The sequence below is a fragment of the Anomaloglossus baeobatrachus genome, chromosome 1, assembly GCF_048569485.1.
Source record: "Anomaloglossus baeobatrachus isolate aAnoBae1 chromosome 1, aAnoBae1.hap1, whole genome shotgun sequence".
Taxonomy (NCBI): Eukaryota; Metazoa; Chordata; class Amphibia; order Anura; family Aromobatidae; genus Anomaloglossus; species Anomaloglossus baeobatrachus.
This window is the reverse complement of record NC_134353.1, coordinates 284,958,817-284,974,579: the sequence shown is the minus strand read 5'-3', so window position 1 is coordinate 284,974,579 and position 15,763 is coordinate 284,958,817. Positions and strand designations below refer to the sequence as shown.

Sequence of the window (15,763 nt, the reverse complement as noted above, 5' to 3'; positions counted from 1 at the left end):
GTAGTTATACTGAAAAATTTAGTTGAAGTCGAAGTAGTATGGAGGAAATCGGAAACAAAATCTGAGAAATATCAACATAAAGTGCTAAGGATCTTTAAGATTTTGTGTATCTTGAGATTTATTTTATGAGATTTTTCACCTCTCTCTTCTTACTTATAGTGCAGCAGAGAACAACATGATTATGACAGACAGGATTGAGAATCCAGAGGGTTCTCATTGGCTTTGTCCTTGGACTAATCTGGTTTGTGGAAATGTCTGAATTGTGACAGAGGGACATAGTGAAAATGAAAAAAAAAAAAAACATGACTGTAATGTAACAGAAACCTGTCAGAAGTGGGATTCGAACCCACACCTCAAGTAGAGACTGCGACTTGAACGCAGCACCTTGGACCGCTCGGCCATCCTGAAAAGCACAACTGTGAAAAATTCACACTTTCTAAAAACAAACACATTTTTTGTTTGGCCCCAGAAAATGCAAATTTTGAACAGAAAATGTATTAACGCCTTTGAGTTTGCCTTGCAATGCTGTAGCTTTAACTTTGTAGGTTGCTGAAATAGCTCAGTTGGGAGAGCGTTAGACTGAAGATCTAAAGGTCCCTGGTTCGATCCCGGGTTTCAGCACGCTATTTTTAAGTATGAGTGATTTGAGATAAAGTTCTTTCTCCATATGCATTTAGCAAGATTTTCATTCTTTGTGAAGTGCAGATATACCTGAAAAAAACAGTTTTAAGTATCTCTTTTCAGAACAGTCACTAATGCGAGAAGAAAATGAAAGTAGTTATACTGAAAAATTTAGTTGAAGTCGAAGTAGTATGGAGGAAATCGGAAACAAAATCTGAGAAATATCAACATAAAGTGCTAAGGATCTTTAAGATTTTGTGTATCTTGAGATTTATTTTATGAGATTTTTCACCTCTCTCTTCTTACTTATAGTGCAGCAGAGAACAACATGATTGTGACAGACAGGATTGAGAATCCAGAGGGTTCTCATTGGCTTTGTCCTTGGACTAATCTGGTTTGTGGAAATGTCTGAATTGTGACAGAGGGACATAGTGAAAATGAAAAAAAAAAAAACATGACTGTAATGTAACAGAAACCTGTCAGAAGTGGGATTCGAACCCACACCTCAAGTAGAGACTGCGACTTGAACGCAGCACCTTGGACCGCTCGGCCATCCTGAAAAGCACAACTGTGAAAAATTCACACTTTCTAAAAACAAACACATTTTTTGTTTGGCCCCAGAAAATGCAAATTTTGAACAGAAAATGTATTAACGCCTTTGAGTTTGCCTTGCAATGCTGTAGCTTTAACTTTGTAGGTTGCTGAAATAGCTCAGTTGGGAGAGCGTTAGACTGAAGATCTAAAGGTCCCTGGTCCGATCCCGGGTTTCAGCACGCTATTTTTAAGTATGAGTGATTTGAGATAAAGTTCTTTCTCCATATGCATTTAGCAAGATTTTCATTCTTTGTGAAGTGCAGATATACCTGAAAAAAACAGTTTTAAGTATCTCTTTTCAGAACAGTCACTAATGCGAGAAGAAAATGAAAGTAGTTATACTGAAAAATTTAGTTGAAGTCGAAGTAGTATGGAGGAAATCGGAAACAAAATCTGAGAAATATCAACATAAAGTGCTAAGGATCTTTAAGATTTTGTGTATCTTGAGATTTATTTTATGAGTTTTTTCACCTCTCTCTTCTTACTGATAGTGCAGCAGAGAACAACATGATTGTGACAGACAGGATTGAGAATCCAGAGGGTTCTCATTGGCTTTGTCCTTGGACTAATCTGGTTTGTGGAATAGAGATGAGCGAACCGGTCCCGGTTCGGCTCGAGGCCGGTTCGCCGAACGGGGGTCCCGTTCGAGTTCGGTTCGTCGAACGTTCGACGAACCGAACTCGAACGTATAGGCTATAATGGGAGGCAATCACAAACACATAAAAATGCATTATAAATGTACACAAACAGTTAATAAACATTGCCATAACACTTACCGGTCCTCGCGATCCCTTCTGCACTCTGTCTCCTGCCGCTATTCCATCCGATGATCGCTGAATCCTCCCGGTGACCTGCACTGCCAGCAGAGATGCAGGACCTATCGTGACATCAAAATAGCCATGTGACCAGTCACGTGGCTATTATCTCATTGGCTACAGACTGGTCACATGACTATGACACGTCATGTAGGACCTGCGAGTGCATCTCTCCGGTACACGGTGCACATATGTGTATCGCCGTGTACCGGCGACATGCTCTAGCACACGGTCGACTCCCCGTTCCGTTAGGGACCGGCTGACACAGCCGGTCATTAACGGAGATCACCGTTGCCATAGCAACGCAGTTAGCGGTGACGTCACCGCTAACCGCGGCTCCGGGAGCACCGTTGCTATGGTAACGCGTCTGTCAGCGTTACCGCTAGCAGCCAGCAGTGATCACTCACGGAGTGAAGGCTGCACGCTGCTTCCCGATTGTAGTGAGCATTGTAGTTAGGATGGAGGTTCCCCAGCCCCAAGTGATGCCCCTCACTACAATCGTCACTACTACTACACTAGAAAGAAAGAAGACAGAAGAGCAGGATCGTGGAGGGCTGACAGGGGGTAATAAAGATGGAGTCTCTAATGTGTCTGTGTATTTATTTCTATTAAAGTATTTTTTCTCTGTGTGGTGTCTTTTTTTAATCCTTTATTGGAGATTCTTAATGGCCGGGTCAAACGTGCCTGACATTAAGAATCTCTGGCTTAATACTGGCTGGTAAAACAAAGCCAGTATTAACTCATGATTACCCAACAAGCCACCCGGCTCCAGGGCTGTTGGAAGAGTTGGATACAGCGCCAGATGATGGCGCTTCTATGAGAGCGCCATTTTCTGGGACGGCTGCGGACTGAAATCCGCAGCAGAGGCGCCCACAAACCTCGGGCTAACCTGTGCTGCGGATTCCAATCCCCAGCTGCCTAGTTGTACCCGGCTGGACACAAAAATAGGGCGAAGCCCACGTCATTTGTTTTTTAATTATTTCATGAAATAAGTGAAATAATTAAAAAAAACGGGCTTCCCTATATTTTTGGTTCCCAGCCGGGTACAAATAGGCAACTGGGGGTTGGAGGCAGCCCGTGGCTGCCAGCTGTACCTGGCTAGCATACAAAAATATGGCGAAGCCCACGTCATTTTTTTGGTGGGCAAAAAACTTCTGCATACAGTCCTGGATGGAGTATGCTGAGCCTTGTAGTTCTGCAGCTGCTGTCTGCTCTTCTCCATACAGACAGACAGCAGCTGCAGAACTACAAGGCTCAGCATACTCCATCCAGGACTGTATGCAGAAGTTTTTTGCCCCCTGAAAAAATTATGTGGCTTCGCCATATTTTTGTATGCTAGCCAGGTACAGCAGGCAGGTACGGCTGCCCCCAACCCCCAGTTGCCTATTTGTACCCGGCTGGGAACCAAAAATAAAGGGAAGCCCTTTTGTTTATTATTTCATGAATTTCATGAAATAATTAGAAAACAAATGACGTAGGCTTTGCCCCATTTTTGTGTCCAGCCAGGTACAACTAGGCAGCTGGGATTGGAATCCGCACCACCGGTTGGCCTGAGCTTTCTGGGCCCCACTGCTGCGAATTGCAGTCTGCAGCCACCTCAGAAAATGGCATTTTCATAGAAGCGCCATCTTCTGGCGCTGTATCCAACTCTTCCAGCACCTGCCTGCTATACCTGGCTAGCATACAAAAATATGGCGAAGCTCACGTCCTTTTTTTGTAGCTTTTTGGCAAAAAAAAAAAAAAATGCTTCCCTGGATTTTCCATTGCCAGTGAAGGTAACACCAAGCAGTGGGGGTTAGCAGCCAGTAGCTGCTTGGATTACCCTTAGCTAGCAATACAAAAAATGCAGTGGGAGCTAACATATATTTTTTTTAATTATTTATTTAAATAACTAAAAATAAAATGGGCTTCCCTGTATTTTGATTGCTGGACATCACAGTGCTGTAAAAATAAATCTTTAAAAAAATGACGTAGCGCTCCGCGGTATTTTTGATTCTCAGCGCAGATAAAGCAGACAGCTATGGGTTGCCACCCCCATCTGCCTGCCGTTACCTTGGTTGGCAATCAAAATACAGGGAAGCCCATTAATTTTTTCTATTTAAAAAATAGTTAAAAAAAAAAAATTACGTTGGGTCCCCCCATTTTTGATAGCCAGCTAGGGTAAAGCAGACGGCTGTAGCCTGAAAACCACAGCTGGCAGCTTTACCGTGGTTGGGGATCCAATGTGGAGGTCCCCTCAGGCTCTTTTTTATAATTATTTTATAAATATTAATAATTACACAATAAAAGTAGGGGACCCCCCAAATTGGATCACCAGCCAAGGTAAAGCGGACAGCTGTGGTCTGGTATTCTCAGGGTGGGAAGGTCCATAGTTATTGGGCCTTCACAGCCTAAAAATAGCAGGCCGCAGGCACCCCAGACGTGGCGCATCCACTAGATGCGCCAATCCTGGCGCTTCACCCCAGCTCATCCCGTGCCCTGGTGCAGTGGCAAACGGGGTAATAAATCGGGTTGATACTAGCTGTAAAGTCACCTGAGATCAAGCCCAGCAGTTTGTGATGTCATGGCATCTATTAGATACCCAACATCATAAACTGTCAGTACTAACAAAAACAAAAAATCGACAAAAGAAATTTATTTGAAAAAACAGTCCCCAAAACATTTCCTCTTTCACCAATTTATTGTAAGAAAAAAAATAAAGGGGTCCCACGACGACTCTGGACCGTCTAGAATATGGGGGGGAGACACTCAGGGAACGTATCCCCCATTTTCTAGGAGTGCGGACCCTTCATGTGAGGAGTGTGGGTGCAATGAATCTGCACTCACTCTCCCCGGGTCCACAGCAGCAGAGTCCATGTCGTAATGGTTGCTACCAAAGCTGCAATGCCCTGCTCATGAGGTAAGGGCATGCCTAATCAGGAGAACTACTGTAGAGGAAGCTCTGCTCACTGGTATATAGGTGCTCAGAGGTAATAATAGATAAAATTAGTGAGTAACCTCGGCACTCTATATCTCCCAGACTAAGTCAGTAAGTCACAACGGATAGTAATGCAAAATCACTCTTTATTGGTCCGTATTAAAAAAATTTTTTTTTCATAAGCATATATGTTTTTGTCCAAAACAAGTTACAAATGACGTTTCGGCCTGAGCCTTCGTCAGATTGGACTTATCTGCATGTAATCATGAAAAATGACAATAATCAGTATCACATAAGAGTGAGAGAACAATAACATAAACTCGAACAATGTAGAGGTACAATTGGGATGCAGCAAAAAAATTGCAACACAGCAAGAAATGAAACACATGATACAAATGTCATAATACAGTACAAGGACAATATAGTAATGACAAATATGGGGTCAGAGTAGACTTAGACAGCTCTGGTACGAAAGAGATGTCAATCATAAAGTAACATGTGCAGTAGGTGTAGAGCTACACTATGCATGGCAGAGCTAATGGGTAGACCGACCATAGAAAAAGTAGAGAAAAAGTGGAGAAAAAGTGGAGAATAAGTGGAACATAAGAGGAGAAAAAGTGGAGAAAAAGTGGAGAAAAAAGTGGAGAAAAAGTGGAGAAAAAGTGGAGAAAAAGTGGAGAAAAAGTGGAGATTAAGAGGAGAAAAAGTGGAGAAAAAAGTGGAGAAAAAGTGGAGAAAAAGTGGAGCATAAGAGGAGAAAAAGTGGAGAAAAAGTGGAGAAAAAGTGGAGCATAAGAGGAGAAAAAGTGGAGAAAAAGTGGAGAAAAAGTGGAGCATAAGAGGAGAAAAAGTGGAGATTAAGAGGAGAAAAAGTGGAGAAAAAGTGGAGCATAAGAGGAGAAAAAGTGGAGAAAAAGTGGAGCATAAGAGGAGAAAAAGTGGAGAAAAAAGTGGAGAAAAAGTGGAGAAAAAGTGGAGCATAAGAGGAGAAAAAGTGGAGAAAAAGTGGAGAAAAAGTGGAGCATAAGAGGAGAAAAAGTGGAGAAAAATTGGAGAAAAAGTGGAGCATAAGAGGAGAAAAAGTGGAGATTAAGAGGAGAAAAAGTGGAGAAAAAGTGGAGCATAAGAGGAGAAAAAGTGGAGAAAAAGTGGAGAAAAAGTGGAGAAAAAGTGGAGAAAAAGTGGAGAAAAAGTGGAGCATAAGAGGAGAAAAAGTGGAGAAAAAAGTGGAGAAAACGTGGAGGAAAAGTGGAGAAAAAGTGGAGAAAAAGTGGAGCATAAGAGGAGAAAAAGTGGAGATTAAGAGGAGAAAAAGTGGAGAAAAAGTGGAGAAAAAGTGGAGAAAAAGTGGAGAAAAAGTGGAGCATAAGAGGAGAAAAAGTGGAGAAAAAGTGGAGCATAAGAGGAGAAAAAGTGGAGAAAAAAGTGGAGAAAAAGTGGAGAAAAAGTGGAGCATAAGAGGAGAAAAAGTGGAGAAAAAGTGGAGAAAAAGTGGAGCATAAGAGGAGAAAAAGTGGAGAAAAAGTGGAGAAAAAGTGGAGAAAAAGTGGAGCATAAGAGGAGAAAAAGTGGAGAAAAAGTGGAGAAAAAAGTGGAGAAAAAGTGGAGAAAAAGTGGAGAAAAAGTGGAGAAAAAGTGGAGATTAAGAGGAGAAAAAGTGGAGAAAAAGTGGAGAAAAAGTGGAGCATAAGAGGAGAAAAAGTGGAGAAAAAAGTGGAGAAAACGTGGAGAAAACGTGGAGAAAAAGTGGAGAAAAAGTGGAGAAAAAGTGGAGCATAAGAGGAGAAAAAGTGGAGAAAAAGTGGAGAAAAAAGTGGAGAAAAAGTGGAGAAAAAGTGGAGAAAAAGTGGAGAAAAAGTGGAGATTAAGAGGAGAAAAAGTGGAGAAAAAGTGGAGAAAAAGTGGAGCATAAGAGGAGAAAAAGTGGACAAAAAAGTGGAGAAAACGTGGAGAAAACGTGGAGAAAAAGTGGAGAAAAAGTGGAGAAAAAGTGGAGCATAAGAGGAGAAAAAGTGGAGAAAAAAGTGGAGAAAACGTGGAGAAAAAGTGGAGAAAAAGTGGAGAAAAAGTGGAGCATAAGAGGAGAAAAAGTGGAGATTAAGAGGAGAAAAAGTGGAGAAAAAGTGGAGAAAAAGTGGAGAAAAAGTGGAGCATAAGAGGAGAAAAAGTGGAGAAAAAAGTGGAGAAAAAGTGGAGAAAAAGTGGAGAAAAAGTGGAGATTAAGAAGAGAAAAAGTGGAGCATAAGAGGAGAAAAAGTGGAGAAAAAAGTGGAGAAAAAGTGGAGAAAGTGGAGAAAAAAATGGAGAAAAAGTGGAGAAAAAGTGGAGAAAAAGTGGAGAATAAGAGGAGAAAAAGTGGAGAAAAAGTGGAGAAAAAGTGGAGAATAAGAGGAGAAAAAGTGGAGAATAAGTGGAGAAAAAAATGGAGAAAAAGTGGACAAAAAGTGGAGAAAAAGTGGAGCATAAGAGGAGAAAAAGTGGAGAAAAAGTGGAGAAAAAGTGGAGAAAAAGTGGAGCATAAGAGGAGAAAAAGTGGAGAAAAAAGTGGAGAAAAAGTGGAGAAAAAGTGGAGCATAAGAGGAGAAAAAGTGGAGAAAAAGTGGAGAAAAAGTGGAGCATAAGAGGAGAAAAAGTGGAGAAAAAGTGGAGAAAAAGTGGAGAAAAAGTGGAGCATAAGAGGTGAAAAAGTGGAGAAAAAGTGGAGAAAAAAGTGGAGAAAAAGTGGAGAAAAAGTGGAGAAAAAGTGGAGAAAAAGTGGAGATTAAGAGGAGAAAAAGTGGAGAAAAGGTGGAGAAAAAGTGGAGCATAAGAGGAGAAAAAGTGGAGAAAAAAGTGGAGAAAACGTGGAGAAAACGTGGAGAAAAAGTGGAGAAAAAGTGGAGAAAAAGTGGAGCATAAGAGGAGAAAAAGTGGAGGAAAAAGTGGAGATTAAGAGGAGAAAAAGTGGAGAAAAAGTGGAGAAAAAGTGGAGAAAAAGTGGAGAAAAAGTGGAGCATAAGAGGAGAAAAAGTGGAGAAAAAAGTGGAGAAAAAGTGGAGAAAAAGTGGAGAAAAAGTGGAGATTAAGAGGAGAAAAAGTGGAGCATAAGAGGAGAAAAAGTGGAGAAAAAAGTGGAGAAAAAGTGGAGAAAGTGGAGAAAAAAATGGAGAAAAAGTGGAGAAAAAGTGGAGAAAAAGTGGAGAATAAGAGGAGAAAAAGTGGAGAAAAAGTGGAGAAAAAGTGGAGAATAAGAGGAGAAAAAGTGGAGAATAAGTGGAGAAAAAAATGGAGAAAAAGTGGAGAAAAAGTGGAGAGAAAGTGGAGAAAAAAATGGAGAAAAAGTGGAACACCCTTTGGTACCTTTCATGTGGCACTAAGGGGTGCTTAGCTTTGTATTTAGCCAAAAAAATGAAAAAAAAATGACATAGGGTTCCCCCTAGTTTTGTAGCCAGCTAGGGTAAAGCAGACGGCTGCAGCCTGCAGACCACAGCTGGCAACCTCACCTTGGCTGGTAATCCAAAACTGAGGGCACCCCACGCTGTTATTTTAAATTAAATAAATAATTAAAAAAAAAAACACGTAGGGGTCCCCCAAAATTGGATCACCAGCCAAGGTAAAGCAGACAGCTGGGGCCTGATATTCTCAGACTAGGGAGGTCCATGGTTATTGGAATCTCCCCAGCCTAAAAATAGCAGGCCGCAGCCGCCCCAGAAGTGGCGCATCCATTAGATGCGCCAATCCTGGTGCTTCGCCCCAGCTCATCCCGCGCCCTGGTGCGGTGGCAAACGGGGTAATATTTGGGGTTAATACCAGATGTGTAATGTCACCTGGCATCAAGCCCTGGGGTTGGTGAGGTCAGGCGTCTATCAGATACCCAACATCACCAACCCAGTCAGTAATAAAAAAAAAATACACGACAAACACATTTTTATTTGAAAAAACACTCCCCAAAACATTCCCTCTTTAACCAATTTATTAGAAAGAAAAACAAATCCAGGTCTGGTGTAATCCAAGGGGTTGCCATGACGATGCACACTGTCCCAGTCAATGAAGAGCAGGATGTTCCCCATTGGCTGGGAGAGCAATGCAGTGACCTGAGCTAACATCAATGGGTCAGCCCAGGTCACTGCAGGGGGGTGACAAGTGCTGCTGTCAGCGAGGTACATTACCTGCGCTGATCTCCAGCACTGCCGACAGCCCCTGTCACTGAGGTCAATGACCGGCGCCTTCACATCAAGTATCGCGAGAGGTCCGTGACGTCACCGCCAGTGTCAGTCTCGGGTCGGAAGCGATAGGTGATGTGACAAGCGGCGGCCATGGAGGACAGTGACAGCGCTGAGGTCGGGATGGCGGGACTTCATCACCGCAGGTAAGCCGAGCGAGCGAGCGAGCGAGCGGGCGGGCGGGGGGGGGGGGTGTGGATGTGTGTGTGTGTGTGTGTGTGTGTATGTGTGTACATGCCGCGGGCAGGAGGGGGTGGAGCGAGCTGAGCGGGAAAGTGTGGGCTTCCTGCACGTAACTAAGATAAACATCGGGTTACTAACCAAAGCGCTTTGCTTGGATACCCGATGTTTATCTTGGTTACCAGCTTCTGGCAGGCTGCCAGCGATGGCTCCTGCTCACTGTAGCTGTAAAAAGCCCTGCTTTTTGCTGCTAGAACCGTTCTCGAACGTATCTAGAACTATCGAGCTTTTAGCAAAAAGCTCGAGTTCTAGTTCGATCTCGAACAGCCCAAAAATCACTCGAGCCTAGAACTGGAGAACCACGAACCACGAACCGCGCTCAACTCTATTGTGGAAAAGTCTGAATTGTGACAGAGGGACATAGTGAAAATGAAAAAAAAAAAAAACATGACTGTAATGTAACAGAAACCTGTCAGAAGTGGGATTCGAACCCACACCTCAAGTAGAGACTGCGACTTGAACGCAGCACCTTGGACCGCTCGGCCATCCTGAGAAGCACAACTGTGAAAAATTCACACTTTCTAAAAACAAACACATTTTTTGTTTGGCCCCAGAAAATGCAAATTTTGAACAGAAAATTTATTAACGCCTTTGAGTTTGCCTTGCAATGCTGTAGCTTTAACTTTGTAGGTTGCTGAAATAGCTCAGTTGGGAGAGCGTTAGACTGAAGATCTAAAGGTCCCTGGTCCGATCCTGGGTTTCAGCACGCTATTTTTAAGTATGAGTGATTTGAGATAAAGTTCTTTCTCCATATGCATTTAGCAAGATTTTCATTCTTTGTGAAGTGCAGATATACCTGAAAAAAACAGGTTTAAGTATCTCTTTTCAGAACAGTCACTAATGCGAGAAGAAAATGAAAGTAGTTATACTGAAAAATTAAGTTGAAGTCGAAGTAGTATGGAGGAAATCGGAGAAAAAATCTGAGAAATATCAACATAAAGTGCTAAGGATCTTTAAGATTTTGTGTATCTTGAGGTTTATTTTATGAGATTTTCCACCTCCCTCTTCTTACTGATAGTGCAGCAGAGAACAACATAATTGTGACAGACAGGATTGAGGATCCAGAGGGTTCTCATTGGCTTTGTCCTTGGACTAATCTGGTTTGTGGAAATGTCTGAATTGTGACAGAGGGACATAGTGAAAATGAAAAAAAAACAAACCATGATTGTAATGTAACAGAAAAATGTCAGAAGTGGGATTCGAACCCACGCCTCAAGTAGAGACTGCGACCTGAACGCAACGCCTTGGACCGCTCGGCCATCCTGACAAGCACAACTGTGGAAAATTCACACTTTCTAAAAACAAACACATTTTTTGTTTGGCCCCAAAAAAATGCAAATTTTGAACTGAAAATGTATTAACGCCTTTGAGTTTGCCTTGCAATGCTGTAGTTTTAACTTCGTAGGTTGCTGAAATAGCTCAGTTGGGAGAGCGTTAGACTGAAGATCTAAAGGTCCCTGGTCTTATCCTGGGTTTCAGCACGCTGTTTTTAAGTATGAGTGATTTGAGATAAAGTTCTTTCTCCATATGCATTTAGCAAGATTTTCATTCTTTGTGAAGTGCAGATATACCTGAAAAATACAGGTTTAAGTATCTCTTTTCAGAACAGTCACTAATGCGAGAAGAAAATGAAAGTAGTTATACTGAAAAATTAAGTTGAAGTCGAAGTAGTATGGAGGAAATCGGAAAAAAAATCTGAGAAATATCAACATAAAGTGCTAAGGATCTTTAAGATTTTGTGTATCTTGAGGTTTATTTTATGAGATTTTCCACCTCCCTCGTCTTACTGATAGTGCAGCAGAGAACAACATGATTGTGACAGACAGGATTGAGGATCCAGAGGGTTCTCATTGGCTTTGTCCTTGGACTAATCTGGTTTGTGGAAATGTCTGAATTGTGACAGAGGGACATAGTGAAAATGAAAAAAAAACAAAACATGATTGTAATGTAACAGAAACCTGTCAGAAGTGGGATTCAAACCCACACCTCAAATAGAGACTGCGACCTGAACACAGCGCCTTGGACCGCTCGGCCATCCTGACAAGCACAACTGTGGAAAATTCACACTTTCTAAAAACAAACACATTTTTTTTTTTTGGCCCCAAAAATGCAAATTTTGAACTGAAAATTTATTAACACCTTTGAGTTTGCCTTGCAATGCTGTAGCTTTAACTTTGTAGGTTGCTGAAATAGCTCAGTTGGGAGAGCGTTAGACTGAAGATCTAAAGGTCCCTGGTCCGATCCCGGGTTTCAGCAAGCTGTTTTTAAGCATGAGTGATTTGAGATAAAGTTCTTTCTCCATATGCATTTAGCAAGATTTTCATTCTTTGTGAAGTGCAGATATACCTGAAAAAAACAGTTTTAAGTATCTCTTTTCAGAACAGTCACTAATGCGAGAAGAAAATGAAAGTAGTTATACTGAAAAATTTAGTTGAAGTCGAAGTAGTATGGAGGAAATAGGAAACAAAATCTGAGAAATATCAACATAAAGTGCTAATGATCTTTAAGATTTTGTGTATCTTGAGATTTATTTTATGAGATTTTTCACCTCTCTCTTCTTACTGATAGTGCAGCAGAGAACAACATGATTGTGACAGACAGGATTGAGAATCCAGAGGGTTCTCATTGGCTTTGTCCTTGGACTAATCTGGTTTGTGGAAATGTCTGAATTGTGACAGAGGGACATAGTGAAAATGAAAAAAAAAAAACATGACTGTAATGTAACAGAAACCTGTCAGAAGTGGGATTCGAACCCACACCTCAAGTAGAAACTGCGACCTGAACGCAGTGCCTTGGACCGCTCGGCCATCCTGACAAGCACAACTGTGGAAAATTCACACTTTCCAAAAACAAACACATTTTTTGTTTGGCCCCCAAAAAAGGCAAATTTTGAACTGAAAATTTATTAACGCCTTTGAGTTTGCCTTGCAATGCTGTAGCTTTAACTTTGAAGGTTGCTGAAATAGCTCAGTTGGGAGAGCGTTAGACTGAAGATCTAAAGGTCCCCGGTCCGATCCCGGGTTTCAGCATGCTGTTTTTAAGTATGAGTGATTTGAGATAAAGTTCTTTCTCCATATGCATTTAGCAAGATTTTCATTCTTTGTGAAGTGCAGATATACCTGAAAAAAACAGTTTTAAGTATCTCTTTTCAGAACAGTCACTAATGCGAGAAGAAAATGAAAGTAGTTATACTGAAAAATTAAGTTGAAGTCGAAGTAGTATGGAGGAAATCGGAGAAAAAATCTGAGAAATATCAACATAAAGTGCTAAGGATCTTTAAGATTTTGTGTATCTTGAGGTTTATTTTATGAGATTTTCCACCTCCCTCTTCTTACTGATAGTGCAGCAGAGAACAACATGATTGTGACAGACAGGATTGAGGATCCAGAGGGTTCTCATTGGCTTTGTCCTTGGACTAATCTGGTTTGTGGAAATGTCTGAATTGTGACAGAGGGACATAGTGAAAATGAAAAAAAAACAAAACATGATTGTAATGTAACAGAAACCTGTCAGAAGTGGGATTTGAACCCACGCCTCAAGTAGAGACTGCGACCTGAACGCAGCGCCTTGGACCGCTCAGCCATCCTGACAAGCACAACTGTGGAAAATTCACACTTTCTAAAAACAAACACATTTTTTGTTTGGCCCCAAAAAAAGGCAAATTTTGAACTGAAAATTTATTAACGCCTTTGAGTTTGCCTTGCAATGCTGTAGCTTTAACTTTGTAGGTTGCTGAAATAGCTCAGTTGGGAGAGCGTTAGACTGAAGATCTAAAGGTCCCTGGTCCGATCCCGGGTTTCAGCATGCTGTTTTTAAGTATGAGTGATTTGAGATAAAGTTCTTTCTCCATATGCATTTAGCAAGATTTTCATTCTTTGTGAAGTGCAGATATACCTGAAAAAAACAGTTTTAAGTATCTCTTTTCAGAACAGTCACTAATGCGAGAAGAAAATGAAAGTAGTTATACTGAAAAATTAAGTTGAAGTCGAAGTAATATGGAGGAAATCAGAAAAAAAATCTGAGAAATATCAACATAAAGTGCTAAGGATCTTTAAGATTTTGTGTATCTTGAGGTTTATTTTATGAGATTTTTCTCCTCCCTCTTCTTACTGATAGTGCAGCAGAGAACAACATGATTGTTACAGACAGGATTGAGGATCCAGAGGGTTCTCATTGGCTTTGTCCTTGGACTAATCTGGTTTGTGGAAATGTCTGAATTGTGACAGAGGGACATAGTGAAAATGAAAAAAAAACAAAACATGATTGTAATGTAACAGAAACCTGGCAGAAGTGTGATTCGAACCCACGCCTCAAGTAGAGACTGCGACCTGAACGCAGCGCCTTGGACCGCTCAGCCATCCTGACAAGCACAACTGTGGAAAATTCACACTTTCTAAAAACAAACACATTTTTTGTTTGGCCCCAAAAAAAGGCAAATTTTGAACTGAAAATTTATTAACGCCTTTGAGTTTGCCTTGCAATGCTGTAGCTTTAACTTTGTAGGTTGCTGAAATAGCTCAGTTGGGAGAGCGTTAGACTGAAGATCTAAAGGTCCCTGGTCTGATCCCGGGTTTCAGCACGCTGTTTTTAAGTATGAGTGATTTGAGATAAAGTTCTTTCTCCATATGCATTTAGCAAGATTTTCATTCTTTGTGAAGTGCAGATATACCTGAAAAAAACAGTTTTAAGTATCTCTTTTCAGAACAGTCACTAATGCGAGAAGAAAATGAAAGTAGTTATACTGAAAAATTAAGTTGAAGTCGAAGTAGTATGGAGGAAATCAGAAAAAAAATCTGAGAAATATCAACATAAAGTGCTAAGGATCTTTAAGATTTTGTGTATCTTGAGGGTTATTTTATGAGATTTTTCACCTCCCTCTTCTTACTGATAGTGCAGCAGAGAACAACATGATTGTGACAGACAGGATTGAGGATCCAGAGGGTTCTCATTGGCTTTGGCCTTGGACTAACCTGGTTTGTGGAAATGTCTGAATTGTGACAGAGGGACATAGTGAAAATGAAAAAAAAAAAAACCATGATTGTAATGTAACAGAAAAATGTCAGAAGTGGGATTCGAACCCACGCCTCAAGTAGAGACTGCGACCTGAACGCAACGCCTTGGACCGCTCGGCCATCCTGACAAGCACAACTGTGGAAAATTCACACTTTCTAAAAACAAACACATTTTTTGTTTGGCCCCAAAAAAATGCAAATTTTGAACTGAAAATGTATTAACGCCTTTGAGTTTGCCTTGCAATGCTGTAGTTTTAACTTCGTAGGTTGCTGAAATAGCTCAGTTGGGAGAGCGTTAGACTGAAGATCTAAAGGTCCCTGGTCTTATCCTGGGTTTCAGCACGCTGTTTTTAAGTATGAGTGATTTGAGATAAAGTTCTTTCTCCATATGCATTTAGCAAGATTTTCATTCTTTGTGAAGTGCAGATATACCTGAAAAATACAGGTTTAAGTATCTCTTTTCAGAACAGTCACTAATGCGAGAAGAAAATGAAAGTAGTTATACTGAAAAATTAAGTTGAAGTCGAAGTAGTATGGAGGAAATCGGAAAAAAAATCTGAGAAATATCAACATAAAGTGCTAAGGATCTTTAAGATTTTGTGTATCTTGAGGTTTATTTTATGAGATTTTCCACCTCCCTCGTCTTACTGATAGTGCAGCAGAGAACAACATGATTGTGACAGACAGGATTGAGGATCCAGAGGGTTCTCATTGGCTTTGTCCTTGGACTAATCTGGTTTGTGGAAATGTCTGAATTGTGACAGAGGGACATAGTGAAAATGAAAAAAAAACAAAACATGATTGTAATGTAACAGAAACCTGTCAGAAGTGGGATTCAAACCCACACCTCAAGTAGAGACTGCGACCTGAACACAGCACCTTGGACCGCTCGGCCATCCTGACAAGCACAACTGTGGAAAATTCACACTTTCTAAAAACAAACACATTTTTTTTTTTTGGCCCCAAAAATGCAAATTTTGAACTGAAAATTTATTAACACCTTTGAGTTTGCCTTGCAATGCTGTAGCTTTAACTTTGTAGGTTGCTGAAATAGCTCAGTTGGGAGAGCGTTAGACTGAAGATCTAAAGGTCCCTGGTCCGATCCCGGGTTTCAGCAAGCTGTTTTTAAGCATGAGTGATTTGAGATAAAGTTCTTTCTCCACATGCATTTAGCAAGATTTTCATTCTTTGTGAAGTGCAGATATACCTGAAAAAAACAGTTTTAAGTATCTCTTTTCAGAACAGTCACTAATGCGAGAAGAAAATGAAAGTAGTTATACTGAAAAATTTAGTTGAAGTCGAAGTAGTATGGAGGAAATAGGAAACAAAATCTGAGAAATATCAACATAAAGTGCTAATGAT

At 40.8% G+C, this 15,763-nt stretch overlaps 11 non-coding genes across 11 annotated transcripts; 6 read left to right on the top strand and 5 right to left on the bottom strand.

Annotated features, from left to right (window-relative positions):
* Positions 1 to 325: 325 nt before the first annotated feature.
* On the bottom strand, positions 326 to 408 carry TRNAL-CAA (transfer RNA leucine (anticodon CAA)). The gene has a single exon. It is a non-coding gene; the product is annotated as a tRNA-Leu (tRNA).
* A 140-nt stretch (positions 409 to 548) lies between these two features.
* Positions 549 to 621, top strand: TRNAF-GAA (transfer RNA phenylalanine (anticodon GAA)). Its single transcript has one exon. It is a non-coding gene; the product is annotated as a tRNA-Phe (tRNA).
* Positions 622 to 1,098: 477 nt separating this feature from the next.
* TRNAL-CAA (transfer RNA leucine (anticodon CAA)) lies at positions 1,099 to 1,181 on the bottom strand. Its single transcript has one exon. It is a non-coding gene; the product is annotated as a tRNA-Leu (tRNA).
* Positions 1,182 to 1,321: 140 nt separating this feature from the next.
* TRNAF-GAA (transfer RNA phenylalanine (anticodon GAA)) lies at positions 1,322 to 1,394 on the top strand. The gene has a single exon. It is a non-coding gene; the product is annotated as a tRNA-Phe (tRNA).
* An 8,405-nt stretch (positions 1,395 to 9,799) lies between these two features.
* TRNAL-CAA (transfer RNA leucine (anticodon CAA)) lies at positions 9,800 to 9,882 on the bottom strand. The gene has a single exon. It is a non-coding gene; the product is annotated as a tRNA-Leu (tRNA).
* A 691-nt stretch (positions 9,883 to 10,573) lies between these two features.
* On the bottom strand, positions 10,574 to 10,656 carry TRNAL-CAG (transfer RNA leucine (anticodon CAG)). The gene has a single exon. It is a non-coding gene; the product is annotated as a tRNA-Leu (tRNA).
* Positions 10,657 to 11,572: 916 nt separating this feature from the next.
* On the top strand, positions 11,573 to 11,645 carry TRNAF-GAA (transfer RNA phenylalanine (anticodon GAA)). The gene has a single exon. It is a non-coding gene; the product is annotated as a tRNA-Phe (tRNA).
* Positions 11,646 to 12,345: 700 nt separating this feature from the next.
* On the top strand, positions 12,346 to 12,418 carry TRNAF-GAA (transfer RNA phenylalanine (anticodon GAA)). Its single transcript has one exon. It is a non-coding gene; the product is annotated as a tRNA-Phe (tRNA).
* Positions 12,419 to 13,120: 702 nt separating this feature from the next.
* Positions 13,121 to 13,193, top strand: TRNAF-GAA (transfer RNA phenylalanine (anticodon GAA)). Its single transcript has one exon. It is a non-coding gene; the product is annotated as a tRNA-Phe (tRNA).
* A 1,253-nt stretch (positions 13,194 to 14,446) lies between these two features.
* TRNAL-CAG (transfer RNA leucine (anticodon CAG)) lies at positions 14,447 to 14,529 on the bottom strand. Its single transcript has one exon. It is a non-coding gene; the product is annotated as a tRNA-Leu (tRNA).
* A 916-nt stretch (positions 14,530 to 15,445) lies between these two features.
* TRNAF-GAA (transfer RNA phenylalanine (anticodon GAA)) lies at positions 15,446 to 15,518 on the top strand. The gene has a single exon. It is a non-coding gene; the product is annotated as a tRNA-Phe (tRNA).
* Positions 15,519 to 15,763: the final 245 nt, after the last annotated feature.